General features: G+C 45.7%; 1 long non-coding RNA gene across 1 annotated transcript; it reads right to left on the bottom strand.

The window, feature by feature from the left end:
• Window positions 1-6782: 6782 nt before the first annotated feature.
• On the bottom strand, window positions 6783-7928 carry LOC138672320 (uncharacterized). Its single transcript, XR_011319707.1, has 2 exons — window positions 7766-7928; window positions 6783-7272 (listed from the first exon to the last, which is right to left on the bottom strand). It is a non-coding gene; the product is annotated as an uncharacterized lncRNA (long non-coding RNA).
• Between the last annotated feature and the right edge of the window lie 2923 nt (window positions 7929-10851).

Here is a 10851-nt window from a genome sequence, read left to right as displayed (position 1 = left end):
GTACAGGTAATACAGTGATCAATTGTGACATTATACACAGGAGCTCTGTATATAGTGTCAGTGTATAGGTAATACAGTAATCACCAGTGACATTATACCAGGAGCTCTGTAGCTCTGTATAAAGTGTCAGTGTACAGGTAATAATGTGATCACCGGTGACATTATACACAGGAGCTCTGTATATAGTTTACAGGTAATACAGTGATCACCAGTAACATTATACACAGGACCTCTGTATACAGTGTCAGTGTACAGATAATATAGTGATCACTGGTGACGTCTCTAGCTGAAGTCCTTCATCTTTGCTTTTCTTTTTCATGCAGTGCAGACCGCCATCACTTCTTCCAGCCAGGATTCCTCTCTGCATAAAATAACACATAGTTACCTAGAGCGCAGCTTCCAGAGCACATTCCCCACTTTTCCCTTTCTTCTACACTACACATCTGAATACAGATATGCACCCACTATTAATACATAATTGGTTACTATGTAACCCACCATTCCAAATATAAATTATAATACGCCACTGAGCCCCTTCTAGCTATACATAGACACTTCTGTTATGGACCTGGTGGTTAGGTGCACCCAGAACGACCTGATGGTTAAACTCACACAGGACAAGCTCTGGGAAGTGGGAGCTCTGCTGACCGCAACCCCTAATCCTATCACACAACTAGAAATAGCCATGGAGCGTACCTAACTCTGCCTAGACGCCTCTTCACAGCCTAAGAGCTAACTAGCCCTAGAGATAGAAAATAAAGCCTACCTTGCCTCAGAGAAATTCCCCAAAGGAAAAAGCAGCCCCCCACGTATATTGACTGTGAGTTAAGATGAAAGTCACAAACACAGAAATGAAACAGGTTTCAGCAAAGGGAGGCCAGACTTACTAAACAGACTGAGGATAGGAAAGGTATCTTTGCGGTCAGCACAAAAACTACAAAAGACCACGCAGATTGTGCAAAAAGACCTCCGCACCGACTCACGGTGCGGAGGTGCCACTCTGCATCCCAGAGCTTCCAGCTAGCAAGGCAAAATCATGATAGCAAGCTGGACAAGGAAACAATGAACAAATAATTAACTAGCAGGGACTTAGCTTCTGCTGGAGTAGACAGGTCACCAGAAAGATCCAAGAGTGAACTGAACCAGTACAAGAACATTGACAGCTGGCATGGAGTAACGATCTGAGTGGAGTTAAATAGAGCAGCCAGCCAAAGAATAAACTACGTCACCTGTGGAAGGAACCTCAGAAGCAGCAGCTCCACTCACAGCCACCGGAGGGAGTCCATGGACAGAACTCGCCGAAGTACCATTCATGACCACAGGAGGGAGTTCGATAACAGAATTCACAACACACTTCCCCCAAAATAATAAATATATAAATTAATTAGCCCCTGTACTCTTTCCCTCAATTTATTACCAGTCACTGCATACTCAATGCCCCTCACTATGTACCTCCCGCTCCCCTGATTAAATTTACATGCCCCTTCCACCCCAATTCATCATCATGTCTTCTCTCTCGCACTCTCTATTTATTATCAACAGCTCTCCCCCCACATTCAATACATCATTTACTCCCCACCCTCAAAATTCATTATTATTTGCTCTCTCCCCAGATTACCATTTGCTCTCCTCACCCCCCACCTTCAATTCAATTGCTGTCCCCATCCCTCACTCTCAATTCATCATTTGCAGTCTCCCATCCTCTCCCCCAATTCAAGATGTGAAGTCCCCCTTCCCCACTTCATCATGTGCAGTCCCCTTCACCCCACATCACGTGCAGTCCCCTTCAACCCTGCTATATCTTGTGCAATCCTGTTTCGCCCCACTTCATCATTTGCAGTACCCCACTCCCACACTTCATCATGACCAGTCCCCTTTACCCCCAGTTCATCATGTGAAGTCCCCTTTAACACTCCCATTTCATCATGTGCCCCTTGCCCCCTACTTCATCATGAGTACCTTACCCCCACTTCATCATGTACAGTCCCCTTTAAACCCCACTTAATCATGTGCAATCTCCTTTAACCCACCCACTTCATTATGTGCAGTCCCATTTAACTCCCACTTCCTTCATCATGTGCAGTCCCCTTTAAACCACCTCCTCACATCATCATGTGCTGTCCCCTTTAAACCCCTTCCTCACATTATCATGTGCAGTCCCCCTTACTCCTTCCCCATGTCATCATTTGCACTTCCTCATCCTCCCCTCACCCATTTAATTCCTTTTCTACAGAAAGCAAAAACGTTTTGTATACTTACTTCACAGTCACTCCCCAGCAGTATGGCTCTGCCTCCAGTGTCTGGTACATATTGGGCGGCGCATACGAGATGACGTCATCGCATACGAAAAGTCACCTGACAGGAAGTACACAGAAGACAGACGGAGTGGCAACTGTGCAGCCGTCAAGGTAAGACGGCCGTGCACAGTTCAGAGAAAGCTCCTGGGCCCCAGCACCAGTAATGTCTCGATGGCCCTGCCCAGAAGTCCATTTTAATGTTCAGGGTTTCGGTAGAAGAGAGAGAGAGACTCTGCTTCCTTTGGCAGTCCTTTACTACGACCATTTTGCAGCACCAAATGCAGGTTCTATTTGACTTCTATGGGGTTCTGGTTCAAGTTCGTGTAGAGTTCTGGTGCCTGAACCAAACTTTGGACTAAAGTTTGGTCATACCCAACAAACCTGAACATCCATGAATTCACTGATCTCTGTCTAAAAAAAAAATCTGCCTTTGCTCCCCATAACAACCAAAGTTCAGCTTTCAATTCTCATATTCCTGAGGTAAAATGAAACCTTTGCTATGATTGCTTGTTATGCAGACCACCACACTGTTATAAACTGTGACTAAAAATAATTTGTCTTTACTGCCCATAACAACCAATCACAGTGTAGCTATAATTTCTTTTACTGCTGAGGTAAAATGAAATATATGCTATGATTGGATGCTATGGACACCAGCACACTCTTTGGAAGCTGGGTTAAGAAAATGTCTGCTCACAGTAGCCAATCGCAGCCCAGCATCCTTTAATTTATAACTAGAGATGAGCGAACCCGAACTGTAAAGTTTGGCGTTCGGTACCGGACACTAACACAGCTCGAACACAGACTTTTTAATATACGTCCTGTTTCCTGCTCGGGTTCAAATGCCTAAGAAAGTTTGTTGAAAGGCCAGGGCACAGCAATCAACAAGCTTTTAGGCTCTCGGCACTTCTGGAGCCATCATAGCCATGGCTGTGATTGGCCGGCGTAACAAGTAACCCAGACTGTGTAAATGGTGTATCAATGGTGCCGTTGCCATTCTAGTCTTAGTGTAGGGGCAGGATGCTTCTGGACTGAGGGTTAGGTAGTGCAATCTGTTACAAATCCATTGTGTATACTATGCACCCTCAACTTTGGGAGTACTTTGCCAAAAGCCGCTGTGTGTACTGTACAATCTCACAAAAGGGAGTACTGGGCCAAAATCTGCTATGTACTCTGAAACTCTGCCTGTGGGAGTACTGTGCTTTTAAGCCGCTGTGTATAATCTTCACCCCCTGCCTGTGATAGTACTGTGCCTTTAAGCCACTTAGTGCACTCAGCAATCCTGCCTGTGGTAGTACTGTGCCTTTAAGTCTGTGTGTACTCTGCAACCATGCCTGTGGGAGTACTGTGCCTAAAAGCCACTGTGTGTACTCTGCAATTCATATCTGTTGCGGTACTGTGCCAAAAGCCGCTGTGTTTACTCTGCAGGCGGTGTCTGTACAAGTAGTATGCTTAAAAAATAATTCTTGCCATTTGTACGCCAAACAAATAATTTTTCTGGAACTCTGTGTCTTTTCTAGTAGTGTGGAAAATAAATAAATCTCAACAGCCATCTCATCAAACAGGGGACGTGTCTGTGGTGGTCCCATATTTTCAGGGACAAGTGATGGGTAGTTTGCACGCTGTGCTGTCAGAGCCTGGAATGAGGCATAAAAGTTCTGAACCTGAGCACCACCTGCATGATGAGGTTTCTTAATTCCAAGCACAAGGTGCAGTACAGTACACACCTTAAAAAGCATGACAAATCTGAGCCTTTCCTGCTCCTCTTCTGCTGCGGTCTCGGCCTTTTCCTCCCACTTATGATCAATCCTGCAAAAAGAGGATGTGACAACACTACCACCAGTAGTGCTACTGAGCATCTCCACACTGTCTCATCGAGGTGTTCAGCTTTCCATCCCCCAAAATTTCTGAGAGAAAGAGGAGATACCCCCTGACCAACTACGAGTCATGGTCTTGGATGACAGCATTTCCAAATAACTGGCCTTTGAAATGCTGGCTTCTGGCTGGTTGAGATAAATAGTTTAAAAAAAACTGATGGTGGTGGCTGTGTCGCAGTACGTTCTTCCCAGCCCCCAGTACTTTTCCGGGCATGCCATCCCTGCCCTGTACACACATGCTGCATATAAAATAAGGTGTGCACTGCGCAGCGCCATCAGTACCAAGGTCCACATAACCACCGATATGTGGACCAGTCAACACGGCTAGGGACTTTACATCTCCCTAAATAGCCACTGAGACAGAGGCAGAAGGTGTTCTAGCCCATAATCTACCACAACCGAGGATTAGTGGATGTTTCTCTGTCCAGGTTGCCTCCTCCTCCTGCTCCACTTCCTCCACCGCATCCTCATCTGGTCACAGAAACACCTACACTACCAACTTTAGCACAGCCAGGGGAACAAATCCCGCACTGCTCAGGAGCTGTGGATGGGGAACACACAGCAGATAGAGAAGAGGATGGTGCCGGTGATGGTAAGGCTGGCTTGGTGCAGTATGATAAAATCGCGTAGCAGCTCTGGGCCTAGCTGATTTGACGCACATCCCTTGCCTGATGCATGTGATGAACTTAGTGGTGCAGAGCTTCCTGAATAACAACCCTCATATGTAAGAGCTACTGCTGAAAGTTCGGGCAGTGTTTGCGCGTTTTTGCCGTTCTCACTTGGCTGCTGCTCGCCTGTCTTTCCTGCATTGTCACTTCTGTCTTCCCACTCACCAACTGATATGCAACATACCAACAAGGAGGAATTCCACCTTGCATATGCTGGAGAAGCTATGCGAGCAGCAGCGGGCAATAGGGGAGTTTCAGCTGCACACGTGCTGATGAGTCACTCTGCAGGACAACACTACTTCACCACCAATGAGTGGGACTCCTACCGGAATATCTTATCTTTTCATCTTTTTTGCACTTTGTACCATCTTTTTGCAGGATGCGGCCGGTCCTCTTTTGATGGCTGGGTATACTGGGGCGTCAGTCCTAGTGTTGTGCATGTTTTTGGTGCTGAGCAGCCTGCCTATTAGAATATTTTGGGTGTCATTAATTGGCTGCAAACCAGACAACTTGCATTACACATATCTAAGTGAATGGCATCCTACTCAAACCCTATTAGTGTGCATTTTTTTCAATTAGGCAGCCACCCCCTCCATAATTATGGTAGATTTGTGAGTGGCTGCTTTTATCAGTAGTTTGCATCTGTGCTGTCCCAACCTATATAATGGAGGCCGGCTGCTTCCTGGCAGTGCATTTGTCATCCGACTGGTCTTGGTTAGGCTGTTTCCTCATGGTATGGTTTTCTTAATTTTTCTATCTCCAGGAGAGCTGAGACACACACCGGCCATAAAGATAAAAATACAACACTCTTTATCAAACATGAGTAAGACAAAATGATCTGCACTGCTGAAACACCTGTAGCCGACACTGGTGATTGTGTCAGGGGAGCGCTGAATGTACTGCCCCAGGGATCTTGGGTGCCAATCGAAAAGAGTTAACAACAAGGACAAAGTCTACATCAGTAGAATTAAGAGTGGCACTCACTGTCCCATTAAAAAATTCTTTTATTGGAATCACATAAAATTACTCTGAAAGGAGCATGATGGACGACGACCGTTTAGCACTGTATGCGCTTCTATGGGACCCGTAGAATCGAATACAGCATGAAACGGCCATCGTCCGTCATGCTCCACACAGTACTCTCCTGCTTCTGTAATTTTATGTGACTCCAATAAAAGGACTTTTTAATGGGATGGTGAGTGCTACCCTTATTTCTACTGACATAGGCTCTTTATCAAACATATAACACGTTTTAGCCTATAACTACATGGGTGGAACTTGTTAATGATCTCAAAGCAGCTGGGGCCATAGTCGCCAAGGAAAACATTGGTAACACATTGCAGTGTAAAGGTTTAAAATCCTGCAGTGCCTGCAAGGTCCCCCTGCTCAAGAAGGCACATGTGCGCGCCCGTCCGAAGTTTGCCAATGAACACCTGGATGATTCTGTGAGTGATTGGGAGAAGGTGATGTGGTCAGACGAGACAAAAATTGAGGTCTTTGACATTAACTCAACTCGCCGTGTTTGAAGGAAGAGAAATGCTGCCTGTGAGCCAAAGAACACCATACCCACTGTCAAACATGGAGGTGGAAACATTATGTTTTGGGGGTGTTTCTCTGCTGTGGACACAGGACTACTTCACCACATTGATGGAAGAATGGATAGAGCCATGTACTGTAAAATCCTGACTGACAACCGCCTTCCCTCCGCCAGGACATTAAAAATGGGTCGTGGCAGGGTCTTTCAGAAAGACAATGACCCAAAAAATATAGCCAAAGCAACAAAGGAGTGGCTCAAAAAGAAGCACATTAAGGTCATGGTGTGGCCTGGCCAGTCTCCAGACCTTAATCCCATAGAAAACTTATGGAGGGAGTTGAAGCTCTGAGTTGCCAAGTGACAGCCTCAAAATCTTAAGCACAAAAGTGACAGCGCTCCATCCGGGTGTATTCCAAAATTCAATTCTTTATTAAAGCCATAAAAACAGCAGACAGCAACGTTTCGACCTAATTGGTCTTTATCAAGCATGTCCTGACAGTGCAAAGGGCCGGCTATAAATGGTGTAGGCACCACACAGGGCACCAATCAACAATAAGCCCCACCCCCCCACATAATATAACAATACATACAATAATAAAAACAAAAATCAAACATATACCTAATAAAAATCTCCCCACCCAGGTACAGATCGCATGTACAAAATATACATATACCCCACCAGAGTACAAAACTGCAGTACAGTCTAAAGGAGTTTCATCTGTCAGAGTCCGGAGGTGTGATCTTCACACGACAGTCCACCAATCACCACACCACCACATGGAGTAATAAACAATCCATTGCCAATCGGATTCAGGCTCTCTTAGATGTCATGAAGCCTGACGACGCCCTCAGATAAATCACATGTCCGGAAACTTCCTCACCACCAATTAGGGAGCCTGTAATAGAATCAACAAAGCGCTTAAAACATCCCATGCCACCACCCACTCAAACCCGGGAGCGTCGGCGCCTGCCCCTCCAGACACGCCCCCAACTGGGGACCCATCCAGAACCAAGAGCGTCACATACACACCCCCCGGGGGGGGGGGGGCCAAACCGGGACGTTGCCACAGTAACCGCACCACATTCATGCCCTCAGCCGCAGCGTTCAAACACTGGCTAAGCCCAGCGATGTGATGGTGAGGATGCAGCCGCGGGGCTCCCCGGAGCTAGCAACCCACCAACTGGTGGGAAACCCACCCAAGGGACGATCCCGCAGTTTACATACCACACTCACCTCATCGCATGGGCCACAGCGATGGACCGCAGCGTTCAATAACTGGCTCCGCCCAGAGATGTGATGGCGAGGATGCACCCGCGGGGCCCCCCGGAGCTAGCCACCCACCAACTGGTGGGAAACCCACCCAAGGGACGACCCCGCAGTTTACATACCTCGTTCACCACATCGCACGGGCCACCATGTCACTAGAACCACCGCAACCAAGGCACAATGTGTGCAGAAACACAGCGATAGGATGAAAAATATACTGACATCCCCATTCCATATACATATAATCCCAATAAAAGGGGGGAACCGTCCTGTGGGAAAAGAACATAACCATTAACAGAAGACCTCAGACATTAACACATAACCAGGAGATCCCATCACCATTCAATGAATATCTCACCACCCCCAAGTGGCCGTTAAAAGACATAGATAAACAGACCCAATAGGGTCTTATATCAAAACTGGACCTGTCAATAATTATCCACCGTCGACTCTGACAGCATACACTCAAATCAGTCTGAAATAAAGGGGTACAGCACACATTGACAACGCCTGACAAACCTGAGCAGAAAAGACATTAAAAACAAATACCAACAGTGATGGGACCGACCTCCTACCTAATACACCCATGTAAATTGAAATCAATATTAAGGCCCCTAGGTTGTAGTGACCCCAACATGTATATCCAGCGAAGTTCCTTGGCCTTGAGAATTTGTAATCTATTACCTCCCCTCCTGAGCAGTGGTACACTGTCAATCACCCTGAACCTAAGTTGATTTATAGAGTGTTTATTATCAATAAAGTGTTTGGGCACTGGCAAATCCGTGATTCCTGTTCTTACTGTACTCTTGTGTTTAGTAATACGGGCTTTTACCTCCATAGTCGTCTCACCAACATAAGTGAGCCCACACGGGCATACAATCATGTACACGACAAAACTGGAGGTACATGTATACCTCTCCTTGAGAAAAATCTTTTTCCCAGTATGCGGGTGATGGAAAAACTCCCCTTTTAACATATTATTGCAGCAGGAGCAGCCCAAACAAGGGAAATTGCCATTTTTCACAGTGCTCAGGGTACTTTGAATAGATTTTTTAGAAGTTCCAATGTCAGACTTCACAAGTTTATCTCTGAGGTTACGTCCCCTTCTGAATGACATCATTGGGGGCGCCTCAAAGTTAGAAACAGAGGGCAAACCCCGCTGTAGTAGAGGCCAATGTCGTCTCAATATATTGCCCACCCGACTACTTGCCGAGTTGTATGTCGATACAAAGGGGATTCTATCCACAGTTGACCCAACCCGAGTCTTATTTCGAATACTTGCACGGGAGCAATTATAAGCCTTATTCTTATACTTAATTACCTCCCTAGGTGGATATCCCCTAGCAATAAATTTGTTACACATCTCGCTGAGTCTCAAGTCAATCCGTTCCTCGTCTGACACAATACGTCTCACCCTCAAAAGTTGGCTCCATGGAAGGGAGCCAACCATCCTCCTCGGGTGATTACTATCAAATGCTAACAATCCATTCCTGTCCGTTATTTTAATAAAGATATCAGTCTCTAGTCTACTGCCAGCCTTATACACCAAAGTGTCCAAAAATTGTATCTGGGTAGTGGACTGAGTCAAAGTAAACTGTAATTCAGGATAAATCTGATTCAAAAACCCATGGAAGGTCTCCAATTCAAGGGAAGTACCCTCCCATACCACAAAAATGTCATCAATGTATCGCCACCAGGCTCTGACGTGGCGCCAGAGGTTGGAACTGTACACGAACACATCCTCCAGTACCGCCATATAGATATTGGCATACGTGGGGGCCACATTGGACCCCATGGCGGTACCTCTCAATTGCAAGAAAAACTCATCCCCAAACAGAAAAAAATTCCGCCTGAGGATGAATTCCAGCAATGTGAGGATGAGCCGTGCACACTCGGGGGCCACGTCAGAGCCCGATAACATACCTGAGACCGCTTCAAGACCTTTTTCATGTTCAATAGAGGTATATAAAGATACCACATCAAATGAAGCCAAAATGGTAGAGTCAGAAATAATGATGTTTTCAATCTTGTTTAAAAAATCCCCTGTATCACGGATGTATGACTTAGCTAATGTGGCATATATCCTTAATGCACGGTCTAAAAAAATAGCGACATGATTAAAGAGGGAACCCCGACCCGAGACAATAGGGCGTCCCGGGGGATTATACAGATCTTTATGTATTTTAGGTAGTACATATAGTACCGGGATTACCGGAGACTCAATGATCAAAAATTCAGCCAGCTTGTGGTCAATGAGTCCCATGGCCAGGGACTTCTAAAAAATCTATTCAAAGTACCCTGAGCACTGTGAAAAATGGTAATTTCCCTTGTTTGGGCTGCTCCTGCTGCAATAATATGTTAAAAGGGGAGTTTTTCCATCACCCGCATACTGGGAAAAAGATTTTTCTCAAGGAGAGGTATACATGTACCTCCAGTTTTGTCGTGTACATGATTGTATGCCCGTGTGGGCTCACTTATGTTGGTGAGACGACTATGGAGGTAAAAGCCCGTATTACTAAACACAAGAGTACAGTAAGAACAGGAATCACGGATTTGCCAGTGCCCAAACACTTTATTGATAATAAACACTCTATAAATCAACTTAGGTTCAGGGTGATTGACAGTGTACCACTGCTCAGGAGGGGAGGTAATAGATTACAAATTCTCAAGGCCAAGGAACTTCGCTGGATATACATGTTGGGGTCACTACAACCTAGGGGCCTTAATATTGATTTCAATTTACATGGGTGTATTAGGTAGGAGGTCGGTCCCATCATTGTTGGTATTTGTTTTTAATGTCTTTTCTGCTCAGGTTTGTCAGGCGTTGTCAATGTGTGCTGTACCCCTTTATTTCAGACTGATTTGAGTGTATGCTGTCAGAGTCGACGGTGGATAATTATTGACAGGTCCAGTTTTGATATAAGACCCTATTGGGTCTGTTTATCTATGTCTTTTAACGGCCACTTGGGGGTGGTGAGATATTCATTGAATGGTGATGGGATCTCCTGGTTATGTGTTAATGTCTGAGGTCTTCTGTTAATGGTTATGTTCTTTTCCCACAGGACGGTTCCCCCCTTTTATTGGGATTATATGTATATGGAATGGGGATGTCAGTATATTTTTCATCCTATCGCTGTGTTTCTGCACACATTGTGCCTTGGTTGCGGTGGTTCTAGTGACATGGTGGCCCGTGCGATGTGGTGAACGA

Source organism: Ranitomeya imitator, chromosome 3, assembly GCF_032444005.1.
Source record: "Ranitomeya imitator isolate aRanImi1 chromosome 3, aRanImi1.pri, whole genome shotgun sequence".
Taxonomy (NCBI): Eukaryota; Metazoa; Chordata; class Amphibia; order Anura; family Dendrobatidae; genus Ranitomeya; species Ranitomeya imitator.
The sequence above is the reverse complement of the archived record's forward strand: the minus strand, read 5'-3'. Positions and strand labels throughout refer to the sequence as shown.